Source organism: Lates calcarifer, linkage group LG1, assembly GCF_001640805.2.
Source record: "Lates calcarifer isolate ASB-BC8 linkage group LG1, TLL_Latcal_v3, whole genome shotgun sequence".
NCBI lineage: Eukaryota > Metazoa > Chordata > Actinopteri > Centropomidae > Lates > Lates calcarifer.
The window spans coordinates 1,539,125-1,563,773 of record NC_066833.1 but is presented as its reverse complement, the minus strand read 5'-3'; the positions used below and the strand labels follow the sequence as shown (position 1 = coordinate 1,563,773).

The 24,649-nt window shown below is 43.2% G+C and overlaps 1 protein-coding gene across 1 annotated transcript in view; it reads left to right on the top strand.

The window, feature by feature from the left end:
* enox1 (ecto-NOX disulfide-thiol exchanger 1) overlaps positions 1 to 24,649 on the top strand; it is a 106,476-nt gene that overhangs the window by 45,001 nt on the left and 36,826 nt on the right. The window contains 1 exon segment of the mRNA XM_051074026.1: positions 203 to 235. The gene's annotated coding sequence lies outside the window, so the exon portion shown is untranslated.

Here is a 24,649-nt window from a genome sequence, read left to right as displayed (position 1 = left end):
TTAGTGACTCGCCTCCTCTAGCAGCCCTGAATCCAGGACTCATTCTTGGAGTCGGCGTCTTGCTTCAGGGGACTGGGAGGGTTGAGATGATGTCATGGCTGAAACCTGAACACAGGATCTCAACACACACACACACACACACACGAAAACCTCGGCACAGGATCTCTGAGACTGATGAATCTGTCTGTCTGTGTCTCCACAGGGTCCATCAGACGTGAGCTGCTGCACTCAAACAGTAAGTCCATCTTTACTGTCTCTGTCCTTTCTGATCAGCTTGAATCTCTGGACACAGATACGACAGGTTAACAACCAAATGCTGTACAAAGCTCAGCTGAATTTCCAGAGAATGAGCAGAAGAAAGTGTTGTTTTCATTCACTGCTTTTGTGTGAATATTGGCAGATAAACAGCTGATGGCTCTAAAGATCAGGTAGGACGAGTCCAGAGTCCGAAATCTGATCTGATCTGCAGCCATGACTGGTTTTCATGAACAGAAAACAGTTCTCCATATTTTAAGTCAATGTTTTTAAGGCTCGTTTCACACCTACCTTGTTTGGTTTGAACCAAAACAACAGGTGTGAAAGGTTCCTCAGTCCGGACCAAAGGACCAAAATTCAGTCCGACCAAAACAAGTGGTCTCAGTCAGGTGTGAAAATGCCCTCATTCTTATTTTCAGTCAGTCTCATGAAGCTGCTGATTTTCATTTGTAGCTGCATATTAAAGACGTGAACGAATGATTGTTAAGATGGAGGTTTTGTTAGATATGTCTGACTGACGGTTTATGCTCCTTTCACACCTTGTTTGGTCCAAACCAAACAGCAGATCTGAAAGGTTTCTCTGATGATGGTTTGGACCCAAAGGAGCAAAATCTGGTCTGACCTAAAGAGGTGGTGTCGGTTCCAGATCAAACTGAAATATGGCTCAGTTCGTTTGCATTGTGAAAACATTTTTTTGGATGGTTCAGATTTTAGGACCAATTACAGGAAGTTGATCACCAATCACCAATTAAACAACAGAAGAAGAGAAATGACTCTGTTGTAGAGGTTTATCTGTGCTTCTCAGTTCCAACAATAAGTCCTTTTCTATCAACATGGAGGCTAATGCTCCAGTCTTTAGGACTTCAGGGCTGCCAGCAGGTGAATGTGATCCACTTACCCTGAAGGACCCGTCACCTCCACTGATACTGATACTAACCTGACCTCCTCTCCTCGTTCACACGCCGACTGTTGTGATTGGCAGAGAAAACAAACAGCTCCAGCTCGAGCTGGCTGCCTGCTGCAGACGCTGTGATGCAAAATAAATATATATATATGTTCAGGTAATTGGTGGATTCATATACACTGAGTGTGTGTGTGTGTGTGTACATGGTGCAGGCTGAGAGAAAGCAATAAGGCTGGATTAGGATGGATTAACACTGCAGTCGTCATCATACATTCAGCTTTCTCCTCCTCCTCTACTTTGTCTTCTCCTCTCTCACTGCTTCCTTCCTTCCCTCCCTCTCTCCTCCTCTGCTGTTTTCTCTCCTCTTTAAATGTCTCCACTCTCCTTCCTCTCTCTCACCTCTCAATTCTCCTCCACACTCCCCATTATTCTCCTCCTCGAACCCCTCTCACCTTCCTCCCCCCGTCGTCTCCTCCTTTTCCCCCCTCTCTGAGGAGACGGTGGAGGAGCAGCGAGGGCCAGAATTTACATCTTGATATATCAGTTTCCTGCAGCAGCAGAGGCGGTGATGGATGGCGTGTTGCCGGTGCCGCGGCGCTGCCATGAGTTACCGTGGTGATTACCGACAGAGACGGCTACTCACTGGCCACTTCATCACCGTGACTGGTGGAGAGGAAGGCGAGAAAAGAGAGAGAAAAAGGAGAGAGGGGCAGAAAAACAGAAAGAGAAGTAAGAAAAACACAATTGGAGGAGAGAGCAGGGAGAAGGCAGCGGTGAGCTGTTGTGGCAGGATGGAGGAACAGGATCGTTAGAGCCGAGGAAGCTGGAGGAAATAAACAGTCCTCCAGATGAACAACAGCAAGCACACACAGGATGTGAATAAGGACAGGGTTAATCAGAGGAAAACGAGATATTCAGAGGTTTGTTTGCTGAGTCAGACGAGCAGATCGATGTTTCCATCAAATGTCGCACAAAGTTTGACTGAATTTCCAGAAAATCTGAAAGAATGTTGAAGATAATTACCTGGACTGAGATGGAGGTAAAACAAACATGGCGTCTGCTGATTACACACTGAATGTCGTGAAAAGATAGTGAATGAAAATATGATAAAATGGCAGAATTGCAGTTAGCCATCAGATTTAGGTTAGCGTTGGCTTCGTGATGGAGAACACTTCACCACGTTACCAAACTCTGTCTCTTGTTACTGTTTTGATTGAGAGCCCCCTAGTGGTGGAAAATAACAGACTGAGCGTTTAAACTGAGGTTTATAAATGTACCTTTGATTCAGATTTTATGATCAGTGATGAGGACAAACAACCTGATGAACAACTCTAAGGTTGTCCCTCCCATTTTTGTGAATCCAATTTCCAAAACAAAAAAGCATTAAACTCAAAGCTCAATTCTGTAAAAATCTTAGTACCTATGGAAACACTGATTTAACCCAAACAAAGTCCAAAGTCTTGTGACCGGTTTAAAGTTTCAGCCATGTTTTTACGTGAAAGTACGATGAAGTAATGTGGCTCCAAACAGAAGTGGGTTTGATCAACTTCCCATTCATTTTCTATGGGAAGTTTTTCACAGGTATTTGCGATTCCCGTCACCATGGTAACTAAAAGACAAAGGTCGACACTGGTAGTTTACCAGTGGCAGCTGAGGCAGCCGATGTAAAGTCAGTCCTGTGTGTTCGTTGTGATCTTGGGGTTGTTGAAGATCTCTGGTCTTTACCGTTGATTTGGTGAGATTTCTAGACGATGTTTGGCAGCTTGTACGTTTTGTCAAGATAATTGTTGAGTGTGTTGAAAGAACAGTCAAGTCAGTCATTAAGCTCATTTTCCCCCGTCGTTGTGATCATTTCTTCTCAGCATAAGGACTGATCTGCTGCTCTACTTATAAAACCTGGTTTAGCCGCCTCTCTCTCTCTCTCTGTGTGTCTCATCCTGTGGTTGGTGATTTCATGTCTAGACCAGCTGCTGCCTGCCATCCAGCTGAGGGAAAATCTGACATGTCTTCCTCCCTCCTGCCCTCTATAAAACCTGAGGAAAAACAGATCGATGCCGGGCAGTTTTTTCATTTTGCTGTGGGCTCATTAAAATGGAAAGTTCCAGGTTCTGGTGTGTGAAGGAGGAGAGGCTGGGACCAGGAGAGGAGGTCAGGGGTTCATACTGACTGATTTCAGATTATCATTATCATATCTACTGTAATCTACCTACTGTGTTGTCCTGTTATTTATATTCAAATGAAGCTATTGTTTGTATCATCATTACCATCGTCCACATACAGCAGATATCTGTGAGCAGGTATTTAAATCAGCCTTTTATTCCCTGTGAAGACTTCTACTCTGCTTAATACTCAAGTCTCCTGTCGAGTTTCATTAAGCTGCAGTGAAATAACCGTGATCATGTCAGACTACTGTTGTGGACTACAGTCATTTAAACTACCTGCTCTACCAGTCTGATCGTGTGGGTGGTGGGGTGGGGTCTACATCCAGAGAGAAGCATCTTTTAAATCTACTCTGATCAGCCTCAGCATCAAAACCTCTACCACAGTCCAGTGTTCTGCTGGGAGACCTCCTTCATTCATCTGGACAACTGGGACATTGGTAGCGGATCCTTTGGGTCCTGTGGGTTGCAGGGTGGGTCCTCCATGGATCTGGCTTGTTCTGGATCATCCCACAGATGCTGGATCAGATTGGGATCTGGGGGAGTTTGGAGACCAGGTCAACACCTCGGGCTCTTTGTTGTTATAAGACGACTAAAACTACAGTCGTTTCCTGGTCTTAACCTTAGCTATAAACTGAAAACAAGCAATGTCATGTGTCATTGATCATGGACGTGTTATAGTTTGACTTTATTATTCCTCCATGTCTGCGACCGTCGTGCCCGGAGACATTCTGTTTTCAGGTCGTCGGTCTCATTCTCCTGAATGTGATATCTCAGTAACACCCAGTGAGATTTTCTTCACATTTGGTGCAAACGTTCAGTTGGACTCAAGGATGAAGTGATAGGAATTTGGTGGCCAAAGGTCAAAGGTCAAGGTCACCGTGACCACTGCGAGATACTGAGGCTCCACCATGGCCGGTGGCAGACAGGATGTCTGGGGGACAGTTTGAGGTCCTGCTAAGGATGAGGCAGAGTCATCCTAGAATATGTTCACAACCGGCCACAGTGGAGTTTCAGCTCCTGGATGTTTGCTGGTGAGCACTGAGCAGTTTTGCGTTCTTTATTTGTGTCACGCTGTTTGTGAAAAGAGCTTTACCTGAACCAAACAGCTCGAGCTTCAGCTGCATCGTAAGAGCCGATGTTAGAAGACGAAATACAACACAATCGGTCAACATCGTTAACAATATGTCCTTGTTACGTTGCCTGTAATCGATGCAGCGTCCTTTTTCCATCATATCATCTGATGTCAGAGATGAGTTGTGTAGGAATGTCATTTCCAGGGTTGTGTGTGGACATGCTGCAGGGGGAGGAGGTGTGTGTGTTTCCTGGCTGGTGAATAATTTACCACTGTGTGTGGTTCAACCTTGAGGTGTCCTCTGTGGTCTGAACGTCCACCACACAGTGAGATTTCTGCTGCCGCCTCATATAGTACACCCCCACCCCCCAGGCCTCTCTGTCTCAGGACGTACAGCATCGCTCCTGATCCTCAGACAGACTCTGTTTCTCTGGTCTGGGCTTTAAGTCTCTGCTCCTGTATGTTTAATAGTTGATGGCAGCAGGAGGAGATGACGGTGTCAGGTCCCTGAATGTGGTCATGCAGAAGAACATCAGCCGTGTTAACAAACTGTCGGAGACTCTGTTACACGTGTCTTGCCTTTGGAAAAATGTCTTTCGTAGCCAAGACACTAAAAGTCTGTGACAGCTTTTTATTTATATTTTAGTGATGAGCTGAGCAGCAGCAGCGAGTCGCAACTCACAGACACACCTGCACTTAAAGGAGAATTACTGTTTTTGGATGTAAATGATTGATATGAGGGCAATCGCCCACTTCAATAGACGTCCACTAACGTTCTTGATTTGTGACTGAAAGACTCAGATTCAGGTCTGATAACATGATGAGAGGATTCCTACAGAGACAGAGCTTTTTATTAAAGAGTCAGATCCTTATAGTTTAACCAGAAACATCTCTGTATATCTCTACCAGACTCCATTGACAAAAACAGAGATTTAACACAGGAGCTGCTGGAATCCCACTGCCTCCATCTGTTAGTGTGTCTGTGTTACTGTGTGGTTTTTTACTAAAGGATCTGCAGACTTCTATCAGTTTTTTTTTTCAGGTTGATCTGGTTGAAATGAATCCTGCAGAGTCAGCAGACCAGAGTTCTCTTACAGAAGAAGCTTTTGCCGTTGTTTAGAGCTCAGTGGTTTTTGCTTCCAATAACAATCTGAGTCTGTCCACTATAATAGACGTACTTTGTCGTGGACAGTTGCACCCATATCAGTCATTTACACCTGAAAACATTCTTCCACCCAGACTCCTCCTGCTGTGGCTGTTACAACTAAAGATCATTTTCACATCTAAAACCACAGTATATACCATTTACTGTCCTATGTGACAAAGAAAAGCAGAAAATCCTCGTGTTATAGAGTGAAGAGATTTTGCATCAGTGTGTTTCTGTCCTGTAGAGTGATGCTGATATGAATCACTGGAGGCAGCTCAGGTGAAGTAAACAGGGAAATGAGTCTTTTTAACTGAGTGATGAAGCAGTAAGTGATGCTCAGCACCGAGGAATTACATCCACAGACGCTCTGACATGTGTAACACTGTTCCTCCTGAATCAGGTTGTTATTGTACATCACGCTGATCTGCGAGGTTTTCTTCTTCTCTTTTTTAATAAAATGATGCCTTTCCACCTCCCATCTCTTTGATCAAGCCACAATAAACCTCGGTGCACATGCATCCCCATCGACAAATTGGCTGAGCAGAGGTGTGAATAGAAACAGAATGTGACAATAGAGTCATGCATCAACGGCTCACAAAGAGTCTATCTGCATGTAGGAGGAAGCAAAGCAGGCTTTCTATGCACAAAGGGAAGCCTCATCGCCTCTCGATTCGATGCTTCCTCTGATCCCCCCTCCTCCTCATTCCTCCCCTCTCCTCCCCCCCAAAGGCATCTGGCTGCTCTTTAATTGCTGGTGTGAATCAGATGAGGAGAAGTTGCTGTCTGCTCTTTGAATAAACGCCTCTATGCAACAGTGCTTCCACTAAAAATCACCAGAGACACACCTCTGAAGGCCTCGCTGTGTGTGTGTGTGTGTGTGTGTGTGTGTGTGTGTCCTGTACTCCTGTCTTTGTGAGAACCAGCTGCAGAGCGACGACACTTTCTCCTCAGTGTGACTCCTCCTAGCTGTTGTGTAAATTTGTGTGTGTAGCTTTGTGTGTGTGTGTGCAGCTGAATATGAGGTAAATAAATATGTATGAGTGCAGAGTGTGTATTGATGTACAGGTGTGTGTGTGTGTGTGTGCAGCAGCTCCTTGTACCAACCCAGCTGAATAAACTTTATTGTTTCTCAGTGTTTTGGGACGACACAGTTACTCCATGCTCACGACTGAGACTGAGCAGAGTGTTGGCGGTGATAAAAAAATAAAAAGATTTCTCTGCTCTCTGGTTATTCTTCAGCAACAAAAGCAGAAAGCAGCACAGTGATGAAGCTGTAATCTTGTTTTTCTTTCTCCGTATTTCAGTTTATTCACAGCTGCTTCTGCAGCATCAGCAAACTGTGCAGAGAAACAGGGATGTGGAGGTGAAATGGAGGGAGGAGAGTCCTCAGAGCTCGCTGTGCTCATTTCTCACAGAGGACATTTTGAGCCACACCAACATTAACATACACTCTCTCTTTGTATTGTCGTTAAATCTCAGTAACACCTCGAATGAATCCCTTCAGACTTCGTTCACATGGACTCAAAGATGAACTGATTTCAGAGGTTACTGCGACCCTACAACAGGGCTGGGCAGTTTGGCAAAAAATGTGATCACGATTTTTTGCCCATATTGATCAATATCAATATTCATCAGGAAATATAATATGTGAGTTTGAAGAGTTTCCTGATAATAACTGAAACCTAAAGAAGCCAGTGGACTCGTTAGTTAAACTCTGAGAATATCATTTATGAGGAAAAATAGAAACAAACGTTTGTTTTCTTTAAATCTGCTTTAACTAAACATTAGAAATGAACTTGTGTTGTTTCCTTTTCATATAAGACGATGGGATGGCTATTTTGGCTCAGCCCTGCTAGCTGTTAGCTGTTAGCCCTGTTAGCTGTTAGCCTTGTTAGCTGTTAGCTGTTAGCCGTGTTAGCCCTGTTAGCTGTTAGCCATGTTAGCTGTTAGCCCTGCTAGCTGTTAGCTGTTAGGAGTCTAAGTCCTGCTAGGACTTGGTGTGGACGTACAAACAGCGTCTTCAGCCTCTCTGTGTGGTCTCTGGGATGAAACCTTTTCAGCTGATTGTAAAGATTTGTTGTGTTTCCACCTTTGTTGGTCGATTCCAAAACCGAACCAAACCACTTCCATATAATCTACGTGTTGTGACCTTTCAGTTCTTTACTCTCACTTTCGAGCCCCTCGTCGGTTCCACTCATGTTTCTGACTTGTCCACAGCTTTCTTTACCGCCGGTCAGTCAGGAGCCAAAAACTGCTGCCTGACTGGCTGTTGTCATGTTAATGCTGCTGTGTGAGAGGCTGTTAGAATAAAATGCCCTGAACTCATTGTCTTAATTAATAAATTTTTTTCGTTTTATCGGCCACATGCACAAAACATGTTTTTGGTCTCAGGAATTCACATGCTCACTAACCTGGACTGGTTGAACTAGGTTATTTATACTTTATATTCCAGATCAAACTGTGAGGCAGGAGCACTGAGGGGAAGTGTGAGGTAAACAGGTGTGTGCAGGTTGTATTTGTTGTTTGTGGCCTGTTGATTTGTGACACACAGTACATGAGAGAGAGTCAGCCACTTTAAAACCTTCTGTACCTGACTGCTGCAGTCTGCATCAAATATCTCACTGATCCAGAGTCAGATCAGAGCAGAACAGATGCAACAGTAAACCTCCAGAAATCCACTTAGAAATCTGTAGAACTTCATTCAGAATCCTCCTGTTTTTGAGTTTCCTTCAGTATCACAGTAATCCAGTGAGAGTTGTATGAACATCCATGGATACACTGACAACAGCAGCTGATCACAGCTGATTCTGCTGCTGTTAATGACACTGAATGTGAACAGAAACAGGTTAAAACAACAAGTTCTCCTCAAGTTCAGTCCTCATATTTTGTATCTTGAAACCCAGCTCTGTGGCTGTGTTATGGCTCCGTTCATGTGCTCCACCTCCAGCTCTGGTACTGTTTGTGCTGACTCACTGACACCATTTACAACTTGTCTCGTAAAATCCAGATGTGATAGAATTAAGCAGTATTAACCAAGAGGGTGTGCTTTAACATCATTTGAGTACTTGAGAAGACAGAGTTGAGCTTCAGTCTTCAGTCAGGACTCATATCAGAGTGTGAAGTGTGAGCTGACAGATTCATTGTGGAGCTGTAGAGTTCAGAGCTGCCTGCCGAGTTCACTCCGACTCTTTAAATGGACCGAGACGGTCTGTGGCTCAGAGTCTGGATTGTTCCATGATGGTGGACTCCACCCAGTCACAGCAGAAGGGAACACCACAGCGTCATCGGCGAAAGGTTTTAGACGGTTACTGACTCTGATGAACCAGAGATGGACGAAGCAGTCAGACTGATCAGATGTGACTCAGCTCTCTTCTTCTGAGTGTGTGTGTACATGCATGTGTATGTGTGTGTGTACATGCATGTGTATGTGTGTGTGTATGTGTGTGTGTGTCAGATTCTTACTTTCTTTCACTGTTTTTCTATAGTTTAACTGACCTCAGGCTGGGCTTTGGAAATTGGGGTTAATGTGCATTTAATTCACACACACACACACACACACACACACACACACATCCAAATAAACTGTGATGTGGTACTTAAAGCCAAAACATCTGGATCTCTCATCAGATTTCTGGAAGCTGCCTCATCCAGATGACTGCAGTGTGTGTGTGTGTGTGTGTGTGTGTGTGTTCTTGCCTGTGCAGTGTCACTCAGCAGCAGTGCCCTGAAATATCTTTCAGGTTCAGATTGTTGAACAGTAACTTTAACGCCCCATCATCACTGAGGAGGCTGCAGCGCCCCCTACAGTCTGTTAATGCACAGGTTCAAAGTTGAATCATGTCTTCCCAGGTGTCGTCTGGAGGTGCAGTGAGTGTTTGTGCAAGAGGAAGTACTGTGTGTTTTTTATCCTTTCATATTGAATGAATTCAGCTGTTATTCCTTGTAATGCAGAGAGAGTGAATATGGAAGCTCACACTGTAAAGATTAAAGGCCTCTGATGTTCAGTCTGTTTGTTCGTCCCATTCTCACGAGCACAATATCTCAGTAACACCTCAAAGGTCAAAGGTCACTGTGACCTCACACAACATGTTTTTGGCCTCTGGAGTGATATCTTTTATAATTTGCTGAAATTTGGTACAAACGTTCATTTGGACTCGTGCTGTGTTTCATTTAAATGGGAGTGAAAAACATGGCCGCTCACAGGAAGTGTTTGTTGTTGTTTCTCTGTCAGAGAATCAGATCAGATCTGCTCCTGAAGAACAGCTGAGCTGTTCACGTCAGAGTTTAATACTAACTCTTCACATTTCAGACCTGGAACATTAAACCATGAAGGTGAACTGATTCAGACGTATCTCAGGACTAGCTGTTGTTAGCAACAGTTGCTAACATCGCTCTACAAACAGCGTAGCAACATGTCCACAGATAAACCTGAACAGTTCTCTGTGTCTGACTGACTTCATGTAAACTAATGAGACTGAGCTGCTATAAACAGGAACATTAGCAGAGAGTTCACTGCTGCTGATGAGGAGCAGCCATCTTGGATTCTGATGTCAGGGTTGGTGGGGTTGCTCAGACTTCAGGAGGTGTTCAGGTTCAAACTTCAGACTAGGGAAGTCAGAAATTCAGACTTTAGAATACAACTGGAACACACCAAAGATGAACTGATTAGAGTTTGGTGGCCAAAGGTCAAAGGTCACCGTGACCTTCGTGAAAATCTGATTGTGGCCATAACTCAACACATGCTGATTAACTACAGCTGGACTGATTGTTGAACACGTCAGTCAACCATGTCGCTCTTAATGTTTGCTTTGAAATAACAATAATACAATAATTATTGGAAGAATTAAAATACTAATTAACAGAAGAAATCCAAACACATTTCTGACATTAACTAAGAGTAAAGTTACTCGGAGTAACTTTGAATGAGTTTGTGTCAGAATCTAAAGACATGAAGTTAAATCACTTTAACTTCAGATTTGATTAAAGTTGAATTTTCTCACCGTCTTTATTTGTTTATTTATTTGTTTGTGTATTTTCCGGTGCGCTCTGCCGTCGTCTGCCTCCCCCTCCGTCTGCTGCTGCTTCCTGTTGTCTGATACCATCAGCGTCGTCTGGATGTTATTTGTCTCGGTGATTGGAAACATGATGTTAAAGCAGGATTTGATTCAGAGCGTCTAACTGTGGCAGATGTCCTCAGCGTGGTCGCACCGATATCGTTTACATACACACTGTATCGGCTCCTTCCTCACACTGTGTCTGCGAGCAGTGACTGAGGACACACTACTGCAGTAAAAATACTACATACTACAAGTAATCTATTACAAGTACAAGTCCTCATGTTACATGAGCACTCATGAGTTAAAGAATCTGTTGTAGTTTTGACTTTTTATATAACACTGAACATTATATTGCATTTTCATATGGATCAATCTCTGATTGTATTATTGATTGATTGATTGATTGATTGATTGATTGATTATCCACACCTCAGAATTGTTAAAAATCATTACAAATCAATGTAAATTCTTGACTGATAATCTTCACAGAAGGTGAAACCATGATAATCTATACATGATCTACCAATTGACTTATTGATCAGTCAGCTGATCGCCTGTCTTTACTGTTGGGTAACAAAGTGAAACACATGAAGAGTGTGTAACTAAAGATATGAAATTACAGTGTTACCCTCTGAACATGAGAAGAAAGTAAAAATCCTCCAATAAACGATCTGAGTCTGAGTCTAAGACCTGGTGTGGTGTCAGGTCCGGTTCAGAGATGTGGTTGTGGTCCTCAGTATCGGCTCAGGCTCAGACTCAGACTCGGACTCGGAGCTCAGAGCAGCCTCAGTGACGAGCGCTGCCACTTTTACTTTTCCTTGATTGTAATTAGAGGGGATGGGAACAGACGGCGCCGCCTCAGCCCGCTGCTTCTGCCAATCAGCCCATTTAGCATGGATATAATACAAGGCTGTGATCACACACACACACACACACACACACACACGCACTGAGGATTCAGTTTCCATTAATTTTCTAATTCTGTCAGTGTTATTTCTTCTTTAGAAGCCTGCTCTCATCATTGTTTCTCTCTCCTGTCATTTCTGCTGAGGCAGAGTTTACACCAGGCTTTTATTTTGACATGTGGAGCTGAGTGACCCGACGCTCAGTGAATCTCTCGTTGTCCAAACAGCTGATGAAAAACCAAGCAACTACTGAATTTAAGTTTATATTTAACTCCAGTGTTTCTGAGCCTGGGTCTTATTTTCCATGTGTTTGGGTGTAAATGATCGATAGAGACAGAAATCTTTGGAATCAGAGCAGAGCTGATCAAGAACCATGAACAGCTGCTACAATCCAGTGGACAACTATCCACGTCAGTGGACGTCCACTTCAGTCTTGTTTTGTCTCTGACAGACTCAGATTGTTCTTCTCAGTGTCTGACAACATGATGATAGGATTCCTACAGAGACAGAGCTTTTTATTCAAAGAGGAAGATCCAGAAACATCTCTATATATCTCTACCAGACTCCATTCACAAAAACAGGGATTTAACCAGGAGCTGCTGGAATACCACTGCCTCCATCTGTTAGTGTGTCTGTGTTACTGTGTGACTCTTCAGTGGTGGAAAGAAGTAATCAGATACTTTACTGCAGTAAAAGTACCACACAGTAACACAGACACACACTAACAGATGGAGGCAGTGGTATTCCAGCAGCTCCTGGTTAAATCCCTGTTTTTGTCAGTGGAGTCTGGTAGAGATAAATGTCACATTTGATAATGTGCCGTTAAAATAAATGAGACACTGTGTCACTGACCTCAGACCAGGTTTCTGTGGGTCGGTCACTCAGTGTAAGGTTCAGGTTAAACTGATGATCAGATCTGCAGATTCTCTTTCTGTCAATCAACCAGTTGTTTCAGCAGCACTGTCACTGTTAGCATGCTGGTGTTAGCATGTAGCACAGTGTGTGTGACTCTGTCCTGTTGGTTTTATTCAGCCTGACTTTACTCATCAGGTGAAGAGTTAAATGTTGTGTCCTCACAAAGTGTGACTTCCTCTTTGTCTGTCAAGGAAAGGTAAATATTCATAGGTGGGGTTTATTTCCTGTGTGTGTGTGTGTGTGTGTGTGTGATGCTAATTGGTCCGTCCTGCAGAGTCGGGGCTGTGAGCGACATAAGGGAAGGAAGGTGTTTAAAATGCAGAGAGCGGTCACGGCTGGAGGAATGCTAGATACCCCCCTCCCTCCTCTTTCTATCTCTCTCTAACACCATCTGGTCATTTTCTGTGAGTCAGCGCTGTCGCCTGCTGGAGGCTCTGCCCCACACACACACACACACACACACACACCCCTCCAGGGCAGCAAATTATAAATGTCACAGGTCTGTGTGTGTGTGTGTGTGTGTGTGTGCGTGCTGTACAATAATAAATGCTCTGCACCTCCTGCCAACGTTTGAACTCATCTTTTCTTTCTTCTCCCGCTCTGACTGAAATGTTAAAACTGTAACTGACAGTTTTTCAACATTAAAGTCTAGAAGAGCATCAGAAGTCCAGCAGAGGGCGCTCTCAAAATTTGCCCTCAGTTTGAACGATCAGTGCGAAGTCCTGCAGGGATGATGTGTCTCTGTAGTCCAGCCCTGAAGTTAGCATCAGCCTGGTTCCTCCACAAAAAGACATTTAACCAGAAACACACTGACTCTGGGACGAGGGAACAGGAAGTGCTAACATGCTAATATGCTAACTTACTTCCTGGTTTTAGGATCAGTCCTGCAGCTCTGTATTTTTATGGACTTTATGGATTTTACTCCCCTGTTATTTAAGAAATGGATCGGTCTGTCATTCGACAGACGGCAAAATGTCGTCCAACTGTTCAGAAATACATGAATGTGCCTTTTTTATGGTATATTTTTATTTTTTGTTTGTATTGCTTGTTTCTTGCTGCTGTAATGTAACATGTAAACTTCCCACATGTGGGATAAATGCAGTCTATCTTAGATCTTAGGAATGTGTGACTCATGTGGCTGAATCAGCTGATGATATAATGAGCTCAGGTTCACCTCGTGTGTGTGTTTTACACGAGTGGTGAATAGCAGAGATCTGCAGGTGTGTTTTTTAGCTTGAGGAGCTGATTATTGATTATTGGTCACGACGGTACAGAAACTGGTTACCGCAGTTATTACACACCTGAGATACCTGCATTTGTGTCATGAATACTTTAATATTGTTGACTTTTAGCACATTAGTGTTGCAGTGTGTGACTCTCAGTGGTGGAAGAAGTAATCAGATACTTTACTGCAGTAAAAGTACCACACAGTAACTCAGACACACTAACAGATGGAGGCAGTGGTATTACAGCAGCTCCTGTGTTAAATCCCTGTTTTTGTCAGTGGAGTCTGGTAGTGATATATAGAGATAGTAAAGTTCTGCTGTAGATATGTGGCTTCTTGTAACTGAACCCACTGACAGTGACAGAATCCGACTCTCGTAGTGAGTTTGTGGTGTTCAGAGTCACTGTGTCTCTGCTCTGTATCAGCTGAGCCGACGAGTCGCTCATCATCACCATCATCAAATACACTTTGACGACAGCACTGCCCCGTGGTGCTCTGACTAATGTAAACAGACAGCGTCTCTCGTGGCACTTTCATAAGAACAAGACAGATTTTCACTCCTTGTTTTCTGGCTTTAGTGTTTTCACACAGCCAATGAGAGATTTTCATCTTCTGTGTGTGCAGCAGCTGATAATACAGAAATCAGAAAGGCATCATAACCTACTTATGAAATAAACTGCTGCCAGTATTTTATTATCTCTGAATTACATCTGTGTTCTTTATACAGTAATAGGTTATGATATCAAAGGCGAAAAAGCTAAAATAGAGTTTGTTAAAGTACATTTCTAAACTGATCTGGGGAAAATAAAAACACTGGATGTGCAGAGAAGAGGGGGAAATAAAACACCAGCTAACTACAGAGGAAACAGAGCAGGTCCGTCAGTTTATAAATTACAATAAACATCTAAAAATATCCAAAGTCTACACAGAATATCATATCACCACCAGACTCCACTGACAAAAACAAGAGTTTTACAGAGCAGAACACACAACATCAAAATCAACCCTAAATAAATCTTATCTAAACAAGTCTCTGTTTTTATCTAAGACCTGGAATAAACCGTATCGAGCCTCCTCCTCCGTCACTTCATCATGTGCGACCCACAGTCACTGTGATTTGTTTGCTGCCATCCACTCCCTCCTCTAACAAGCTGCAACCTGTCGCAGTGAATGGATACAACCACTCGTCACTTTCAGCTGATGATCCAGCTTCATGTTTGTCTTCACATTTACACAATATAAAGTGAAAGAACATCAAAGTATTTTCAATCTTCTTTGCTTTCTGTTTAACCAGAAACATCTCTATATATCACTACCAGACTCCATTGACAAAAACAGGGATTTAACCAGGAGCTGCTGGAATACCACTGCCTCCATCTGTTAGTGTGTCTGTGTTACTGTGTGACTCTCAGTGGTGGAAGAAGTAATCAGATCCTTTACTGAAGTAAAAGTACCACACAGTAACACAGACACACAAGTAACTCCATCCAGCTTCTGCTCAGTTAAATCCCTGTTTTTGTCAATGGAGTCTGGTAGAGATATATAGAGATGTTTCTGGATCTTCCTCTTGAATAAAAAGCTCTGTCTCTGTAGGAATCCTATCATCATGTTGTCAGATTCTTAAAATAACAATCTGAGTCTGTCAGAGACAAAAACAAGAAGTGGACAGATCACAGGAGTTGCTGAAAGATTTTTCTAGAGGAATTTGATAAGTAGGTGTTCTGGGTTTTGGCACAAAAACAAATTATATTTCATGTTATTTTAAAAGAATTTTACTATTGAATTCCTCATTTAAAGACTTTTTAATGCTGCTGATGATTTAAACTGGACTTAATAGGACCAAACCAAACCAAACCTGGGCAGTGAATGAGCTAAAAGACATGAATCATGCTGCATGTGAGCAAACCGTGTATAGGTACATCGTGGCTTGTGTTGGAGACGGTGGAAAGACTTGCCGTCTTCCAGTACGTCCACCCTGATGGACGTAGGGCGGACATGTTGAACAGAAGATCCTGGGGATCAGGTGGACATTTGAAATTGACTTTGTGGAGATTCCTGAAGATGAGTCTAAATCATGTGCCGGTGTTTGGGAGTATTTACAGCGTCCTGCGTCCTCTGCAATCGAAGACGTGTAGGTCGGACATGTTGCCTGTCTGTCGTGTCCATCTCCATGTTCTCATTAGTCAGACACACAGGAGGCTGCTCCTGTTTCAAATGTACTTTCTTTTTTGCAAACTGGCGACTGTACTGTATTGAACCCCCCAACCCTCCATCCACCTCCATCCACCTCCCCCCACCTCCCCTCTCTGCCGCCTCTCAGGCCCTAAGTGGATTAAATGGATTCGAAACACGAGCCACAGCCGCGCTAATAGCATTGCTTGAATTTTAAGCAATTCATGGTGGATTGATTCAGAGACTAAAGAGCTGCAGCATTGTAACTGAGATGCATGAAGCGCTCTCAGCAGCTCTCCCACACTGACACCCTGACACAAACATTAGCTGTCTGCTTAGTGAGCTTCATCTAATAGGCCTCAGGGTTTGGAAGGATAATGGTAATATGTTTGGTCTGGAGCTTCTACTACCTGATCATTTATGCTAAAATATAAAATCTCTGGATGTTACAATCCAAACCACCATAGAGCGTCAGAGCAGTTAATCTCTTTTGCGTCAGTTTTCTTCTTGATCAAATGACTAATCACTTTGCCTGAGTCTGAGATGACTTCCTCAGACGTCTTGTTTTACCCAATCGACCTCAAAGATGTTCAGTTTACAGTCGTAGAAACCAACAAATACTCACATCTGAGAGGCTGGAACCAAAAAGATTCATTGGTTATAAAAGTACAATAATTTTGAGTCAACTAATTGTTACAGAGCTAAATCTCGTAGTTAAAGGAGTAGACCATCCAAAATCCTGCCTTAAAAGCTGGTACTGCATCTTCATGGTGGAGGACAGCTGTAGTCAGATACCAGTGTCATTGACAGATGATTGTAGCCGTATCAGTATAACTCTGTTAGAGTCTGGTAGTGATATATAGAGCTGTTTCTGGTTAAACAGAAAGATTCTTCCTCTTTAATAAAAAGCTCTGTCTCTGTAGGAATCCTCTCATCATGTTGTCAGATTCTTAAAATAACAATCTGAGTCTGTCAGAGACAAAAACAAGAACTTTAGTGGACGTCCATTGAAGTGGACAGTTGTCCGTTGGATTGCAGCAGCTGTTGGTGGTGGCTGGGTTCACTGTTCTTGATCAATACTGCACTGATGCCAAAGTTTTTTGTTCCTATCAATCATTTACACCCAAAAACATGGGATTTCTGTGTCCAACATTTTGTGGAACCAAAATTCACTCCAAACTCCTCCCTCTGTGGCTCTGTTACAACTAGAGCCACAACTAAGGATCATTTTCATGTCCAGACCCACAATATAGAATATTTACTGTCATATATGACAAAGAAAAGCAGAAGATCCTCAAATTTTTTGGCATTTTCTCTCAGAAAACGGCAGAAAAACAAAGACGTTTTGACTTCTTCCATATTTAACCAAAGACAGGATCTTTACTGAGCCTTCACCAAGTGCTATGAGCAAAAACCTACAGTTCTAACATTCAGCAGCGTCGTTACCTCACAGAATAGTATGAGGAGTTTTCACAGGGGCTGTTTCATTCAGCACAGAGCAGCTCTGGTGAAAAGAGAGAGATAGAACAATGTGCTGAGGAAGAGCCAGAGTTGTAAAGCAGTGGAGTGACAGTGTGTAACCCTGGACGATGCTGCAGGGCAGAGAGACGCTCACAGCTCCACTAATCACAGCAGCAGCAGCCAGTCACCACACCACACACAAAGAGGAAAATGAATGTTTTGTTGCAACCTGTCCTCGGCCTCCGGTCCGCGGTGCTGGCCTCTGCGTCAGCTGTTAATTGCTGCTTGTCCCTTGCTGATGCAGCCTTTTCACTGCTAATTTTGGATACTGGCTAATTATGAGTCTGACTGCAGGGCAGTAACCTGATGAAGTGATAATGACTGTGGAGGAAAAGGAGACAGTGGAAACACAAACACAGAAAATAAACACTGATGTCATTAAGATGCATTTCTGCCGTCGTTAGAAAAACAAGTAAAAACTGAAGCAATAAATACTTTCCTCGCTCGTCGTGGCCGGAGTTTTCAGGTTCGGTACCGTCCTACTCTCCTGAGCGTGGTATGTCAGTCACAGCTCGAGGGAATTTCTTCACATTTGGTGCAAACATTCACTTGGACTCAGAGATGAAGAGATTAGATTTTGGTGGTCAAAGGTCAAAGTTCAAGGTCACCGTGACCTTGAAAGCATGTCTTTGACTGGACATGGACTGGTTGGCCGAACAGCCACGAGGAGGAAATTCTAGTTTTACCACAGTTAAGCTGCAACCAGTAAAACCACAGAAAATACTTCCTGCTGATGTTTCACAATAAAAGCTGAACAGTTAGCCCTCTGTGTTACTCATGATTAGCATTATTACTGTGATGTATATATTAACTTTATTGTGAAACATCAGTGCTGCGTGTTGAGTTTTATTGACAGTTGTTTTTTAAAATGGCAGAAATCAGTGAATTTAAAAAAGTGGTGAGTGGAACATGTTTCAATCTTCAGTTAATGTTGGGAAAACTTACATTTTACTGACACCATGTTAACGTATGCTTGATGCAATATACGTCACAAATATGTATTTTTGACAAATTATTGCAGCAGGTTATTTAAAGGTTAGACGGTCGTTTGATCCCTGAAACACAGAATGAATAGTTTTCACATGGAATATTTCTGGAAGCTTTAGGAGATGTAATGCTTTATCAAAGTTCTTGTCACTTATACTTTGTTGTGTTTTTTAATCACACACTAACACTTCTGCAGATTTACCCTTTGAGGAAGGTCTTTAGGCTTTTATTGTGAAACATCTGTGCTGGACGTGTTAGATAATCAGTTTACCATGAGATAAACAAATCCTCACATTTTAGAGGCTGAAACATGTCTCATGGACATGTTTGATATTATTTTACTAGTTGAAATAAATAAGACCTGCAGCTCTCTCTGAATCAGACGGAGACACACTGTTGGCAGGTTTTCAGTTTGTGTGCTGCTGGCTGTTTGAATGTTCAGTGTGAAACGCTCCCCCTCTCTCAGTGATCATTATGGGGTCTAAACCAGCCCGTTTCTCTGGACAATGATTTGATTGGAGCTGATTGGATTTGCTGCCTCGGCTGCAGCCGTCTCTCGCTCTGTGTCGCTGTGCTTAATGGTGCCTTTCTAAAGGCTTTATTAGAAGTAATTTGCTGCAGCGAGCGCTGACTGATATCTGGGCCGTGACCCTGTCTCTCAGTTGAAGGGTAAAGAGGGAGTCTCAGTCACAGTGGAAATGGCAGGCCCTGCACCCTGTCCATAGATTAGAGTCTTTACGCTCTGTGCTGAATACACTGAAGAGCAGAAACAAAAACGTCCACGTATGGAATCGATTGTATCAACGTTATATTTAAGGCGCCAACAGGCATCATTTTTCCATGCTCTGGTTAATTTTGAGATCTTGGCCTGTTCCTGTAACAGGTCTCCCTACAGACAAGACGAAGGAACATGTCTAAAATACACATTCAGGTGTGTAGTTTACTGAACTTTGTCTGGTTACATCAGAAGATTTGAATCACAACACAAATCTTTAAAGGCCAGAAGTCTCCACGTCAGCAGCTCTCACAGTTTTCTTCCTGCTTATTCATTCACAGTCTGATTTATACAATGTTTTATTCCCCTGTAACGACCTTTAACTCTGATATGTCAACAACATGAACCTGGTTTATCCAGTGTTCAGATTTCTGTTCTTTAAATGTATGCAAATTAACACATATTTAATTAGATAATGCCTCATTTGCATATTTAAACATAAAATCTCTGAAAACTCATGATATTAAAAAGAACTGCCTCAGTGTGAGTCATCACCTGAGGAAGTTTCATGCTGATACCTGTTAGTTAAAATGTTTAGCCTATTCACCTGTAGTGAGAATGAATAATAACCCAACAGAGGCTCCAGAGTAAAGATGTTGTTTGTAGCTGTTGTTGTCGGATCAGCAGGACTCTCCCTGAGCTCTGGACCTCAGTAACTTTGGCTGCTGTTGTACCTGCTCCTGTGGACCGCAGCAGAACAGGAACCAGAGATGTAGAGATGTCCACCCGTGTGGACGCTAGGCTTTTGTGTCGTATTGCACAATGGACGCAGCATTTTCCCCAGAGATTGTTTGGCTTGCGTTGTTTAGTAGTCATGGTTACTGACAGTCACCTGTGAGCTGATGTTATTTCACTGTGTTTACTGTTGATGTGACGATGCAGCAGCTCTTCTGTTATTCACATTAAAATAAAACAATAATGAGGAAGTAATCTGATGTCCCGAGCAGTGCAGTGATAAGATCAAGCTCTCAGGTCTGCATCAGACAGACAGCCAACATCAGTTACATCAAACTGACGTCCATTAATATGTACTAATTCATGAGAGGACTGATAAAATAAAAAGATAAAAGAAACAGTCATAGTGATCCCACAGTTTGTCATGATTCACCTTCAGGAGTTTGTCACCCTCATGATTGTCATCGACGTACAAATGACGCCAGATGTGAGACCTGTTTCTGGATTAATTTAGTCCTGCAGCAGCATGGTGTGTGTGACGTCCCTGTTAGTTCAAGAACATTATGATCGCTCAGAAGAATGTTAAAAACTGGACACAATGAAACCAAAATCTGAAGTGAAGAACTCAGAGAAGGGCGCTAAGGTTTGGAGTAAAACTGGGCAATTCAGCGAGACCCGCTGCGAGGCTGCAGTGTGGAGGCAGTGATAGACGATAAACTGTTTACTTCAGCTGACACTGGATGCATCATTTACAACAAAAGCTCCATAATGTTTATTGAATAAACTGACTCTGCCTCACAAAGCTGGATGACAGTGCTCAGCATTAATCAGCTAAACCGATTCCACGACTTCTTGGTCTATGAGTGTTTCCATAGATACAGAGTGTGCCCCATGAGGATGCTGCTATATACAGTACAGTACAGTCATGCATATTCATAATGAATCAGGAAACGTGTGAAGACTGCACGACATCCTCTGTAGCTGATACAATATTCATTGGTTTAAAGTGATGAGCTCAGTATGGAAACACACTCAGAGCTCCCATAGTGGATGGTCTCAGACAGTTTTTTACCCATGGCAGCTTCATGGCCTCAGGGATATTGATGTTGGTCAGTCCAGAGAGAAACATCTTTTAAATCTACTCTGATCAGCCTCAACATCAAAACCCCTACAACAGTCCAATGTTCTGCTGCATTCATGTTACTTTGACACGTGCCACACACATAACATTGTCAAACACCAAGCACAACCCCCCAGATCCTGACCCTGGTCTGATCCTGCTTAATACTGTGTAGGTCCTCCTCTCTGACTCCACCCGGACCTCTGGGTGTCCTGTGGTGTCTTGGCAGTGGATCCTTTGGGTCCTGTGGGTTGCAGGGTGGGTCGTCCATAGATCAGGCTTGTTCTGGATCATCCCACAGATTCTGAATCGCTAGATTGGGATCTGGGGAGTTTGGAGACCAGGTCAACAGCTTTGGCTTTCTTCCTGAGACATTTCTGAGCAGTGCTCCCACCAAGTGGAGTGGTGGGAGCACTGTCCTGCTGGGGGAGGCCCCTGACATTGGGGAGTGCTGTGTACGGACAGATCAGGAATCTGACTGCAGTCTGCTTTGGTTTTCCCAGCTTCATGTAAATAAGGGTCAGTCCTCCTCCACTCCAGAAGGAGGAGGCGATGCATCTGAAACTGTTGGGTAACTTACAAAAACACCAGAACGGGGGGGGGGGTTTGGTCTCCAACAATGTTTAGGTGGGTGGTACATGTCAGAGTAACATCCAGATGAACGAAGGTTTCCCAGCAGAACATTGAATTGTAACCAGATGATCAGTGTTACTCATTTCACCTGTCAGTGGTCTAATGGGCCCAAAATGTGCCAAGAAAACATTCCCCACAGCATTCCAGATCAATCAGACTGGGCTACGAGTTTCCAGTCTTCAGCTGTCCAGTTCTGGTGAGCCTGTGTCCACTGCAGCCTCAGATTTCTGTTGACAGGAGTGGACTGACGTGGTCTCTTGCTGTTGTAGTCCATCCACCTCAAGGCCTGTTCTGAATTTCTAGTGTTGCTGTAAGAGTTGAAAAGCATGTAACTTTTGCACGACATCTTCCTTCATGGTCTGTATTTTTTGCATGTGGTGCTGTGAGCTGTAAGGACAGAAACATGGTGCTCGCTCAGCTGTGTGACTCAGGTGAAGCAGAAAGACACGAGCCCTTCATCTGCTCGCTGCTGCCACCACACTCAGCATCTGTGGACTCATTACAGTGGGTTCAACAATTTTAAATTCTTTGAGTTTAACAGGGATTTAAACGCTGACAGAGACACTCACTCAGCCTCTCTGAGTCTCTGTAATTATTTATCAGTGGTCTGTTGAGGCAGGGACATCCGTGGATACAGGGTGTCTTTGAAGACTGAATGTTTACAGATTTCCATCAGGGAACGCTGCCATGCTCCATCAACATTTTTAATACGGATGGAATTTGTGGAACGTCCCAAAACAAATTTGAGAGCTGGAACACTGTGTTTCTAAGGATGAAGTTTTTAGTCTGATTTATGGCCCACTTTTTTAAGATCGGCGTCCTGAAGACCATCATCAGACTTATCAGGAACACGTGTCGCACTTCAAAGAGCTCCAGCTCGATCCCCAGCTGCTGATATCACTCACTTTGGCCTCTTCTTCCAGAAAACCACAACCAGCCTCCCAACACTGTTTGTCCTTAAAGCTGCAGAGATTGATGTTTGACCACTAGGGGGAAGAAGGACTCCACAGTAACTGGGCAGACACACAGTTCTGACACATTACAGTCTAATAACAATTCAGATCATTCTGCAAACAGCTGCTTATCTCCATATCCAGCAGGGCGGTGTATGTCCACCTGAATCTAAGTCCAGTTTTTGGTCTCCATGAAAGATGGACAACACATCTCTGCTTCCCTCCACTGTACAAAATGAAGCCAGAATACCCTGGATACAGACGCTGCCATCTTTGCACTGACATCATTTGGAGCCAGACTCTGCAGCAGTAATCGGCCCATACGCCAACCCAACCAATCACAAGTCAATCGTGGCCTTCACTTGCTTTTTGTTTCATCAAATAACTAATTAAAACCAAATGTAAAAGTAAAGTGAACACGTGAACACACACGAGCATGATTAGAACTAACTAGAGAGAAATGATTTGATGTGTACTTCGATGTTTTAACTCATGTCAAATCCACTAACATGCAGGTGGAGGTGTTTGTACTGCAGCCAGCCACCAGGGGGCGATCAAGGTCACAAGGCAGCAACTTAAAATCAACTGTAGATAAACCATTCTAGTAATGTGAGTCAAAGAAAATAAAAGTAATTTAAATTTTTTTTTTAAAGGTTTAAAATAGTAATAAAACAAATCCAGTAAAATATTCATGTAAAATTAGGATATGCTCTCTGATAAAAATCTGTTTGGGATTCAGTGGTTGTGGCTCAGCTCATGGAGGCAGATGAGGTACTGACAATTTACTGCTTCTTGGAATTATAAGTCAAATCTGAACTCACAGAGAAACATATATGTTTACATTCGTAGTAGCGTACACTTCCTGAAGATATCAATATCTGATCATCCATCCAAAATAAACTTCCAGAAATTAACTTAGAACCTGGAGAAAAGAGGCTGCAGAACTTTATTCATTCCTGTTTTTAAGTTTCCTTCAGGATCACAGTGACTCAGTGGAACGAGTTAGGGGTGGGACGAGTTCTCCTGAGATCTTGCAATATCAGTATCCAGCTGCAACTAGCATGACTGATGAAATTAGCATTGAGGATTTTAAAGCGTTTGTGTGGCAGTGTTCCTGGTAGAAAATATAAACAGTGAGTAAGAGAGAACAGTGCTGTACATGGCGGCTAACACGAGCAGCAGAGACACTTCCTGTTGAAAAAGAACATGAACATATCTTTAGCTGAGCTGTGGAGCTGTGACCATCTCTGAGCTCTGTATCATGTAGTCTCTGTTTGTACAGTATCAAGTCGTGCTTTGATTATTGTTTGCACTTGTTTGTTGATTATTTTTGTTATTTATACTGTTTTTATTTTTATGTTCTATGTGAGGAGAGGAGTTCAGTTAGAAACTCAGACAGAGACGTTTCTGTGTTTCTTAAAGGTAGTGTTACAATCCTGTCGAGTATCGTCAGTCGACTTCACACGAAGATTTCCACATGTAGCTCCTCCTTTTACTGGAAGAACTGAAACTATAACACGACTAACCAGAACTGATGCAGTCATAACCGGGGGGGGGGGGCTGAATGCTCTGGACAGTGTTAGCATGTTTGCTGTGTGTGTGTGTGTGTGTAGATATGTGTTTAAGAGCAGATTACCAAACACATGCAGCTCCCCCAGTGTGCATCCATGAAGCATTTCTCAGTATGCAAATGAAAACATGTGAGTGTGAGTGTGTGTGTGTGACTGAATGATTCAGAGATGTCAAGTGAGCTCATGAATAATAAACAGGACATGCGTTCAGCTGTGAATATTTCATGGTGCGTGAAAGTGAGCAGAAAGGCTCAGCAGAGTTCGGCATCATCCGGTCAGAGGGGATGGAGGAATGTAAGAAAAACATGGAGGACAGGTTCCTGGCAGCGTGTGGTGGTGGTGCGTTCAACAACCTGAGGAGTTCACATGATGCAGTTTTTTTTAAACTGATTTCTGACCACTTTCAGCAACAACAAGCTGTCACTGAGCCACCTGATGGATCTGAACCACCTGATCTCCCTCTGTGTTAGCTCAGGTTTTGGTCTCCACCACCTCCATTCATAAACCCAGCTGAGAGTTTAGACTCGTGACCTGAACATTTCTGAAGCCTGGACTCCACTGACCTGAGATCAGGAGGTTCAGTCAGACAGAGGAGAGATG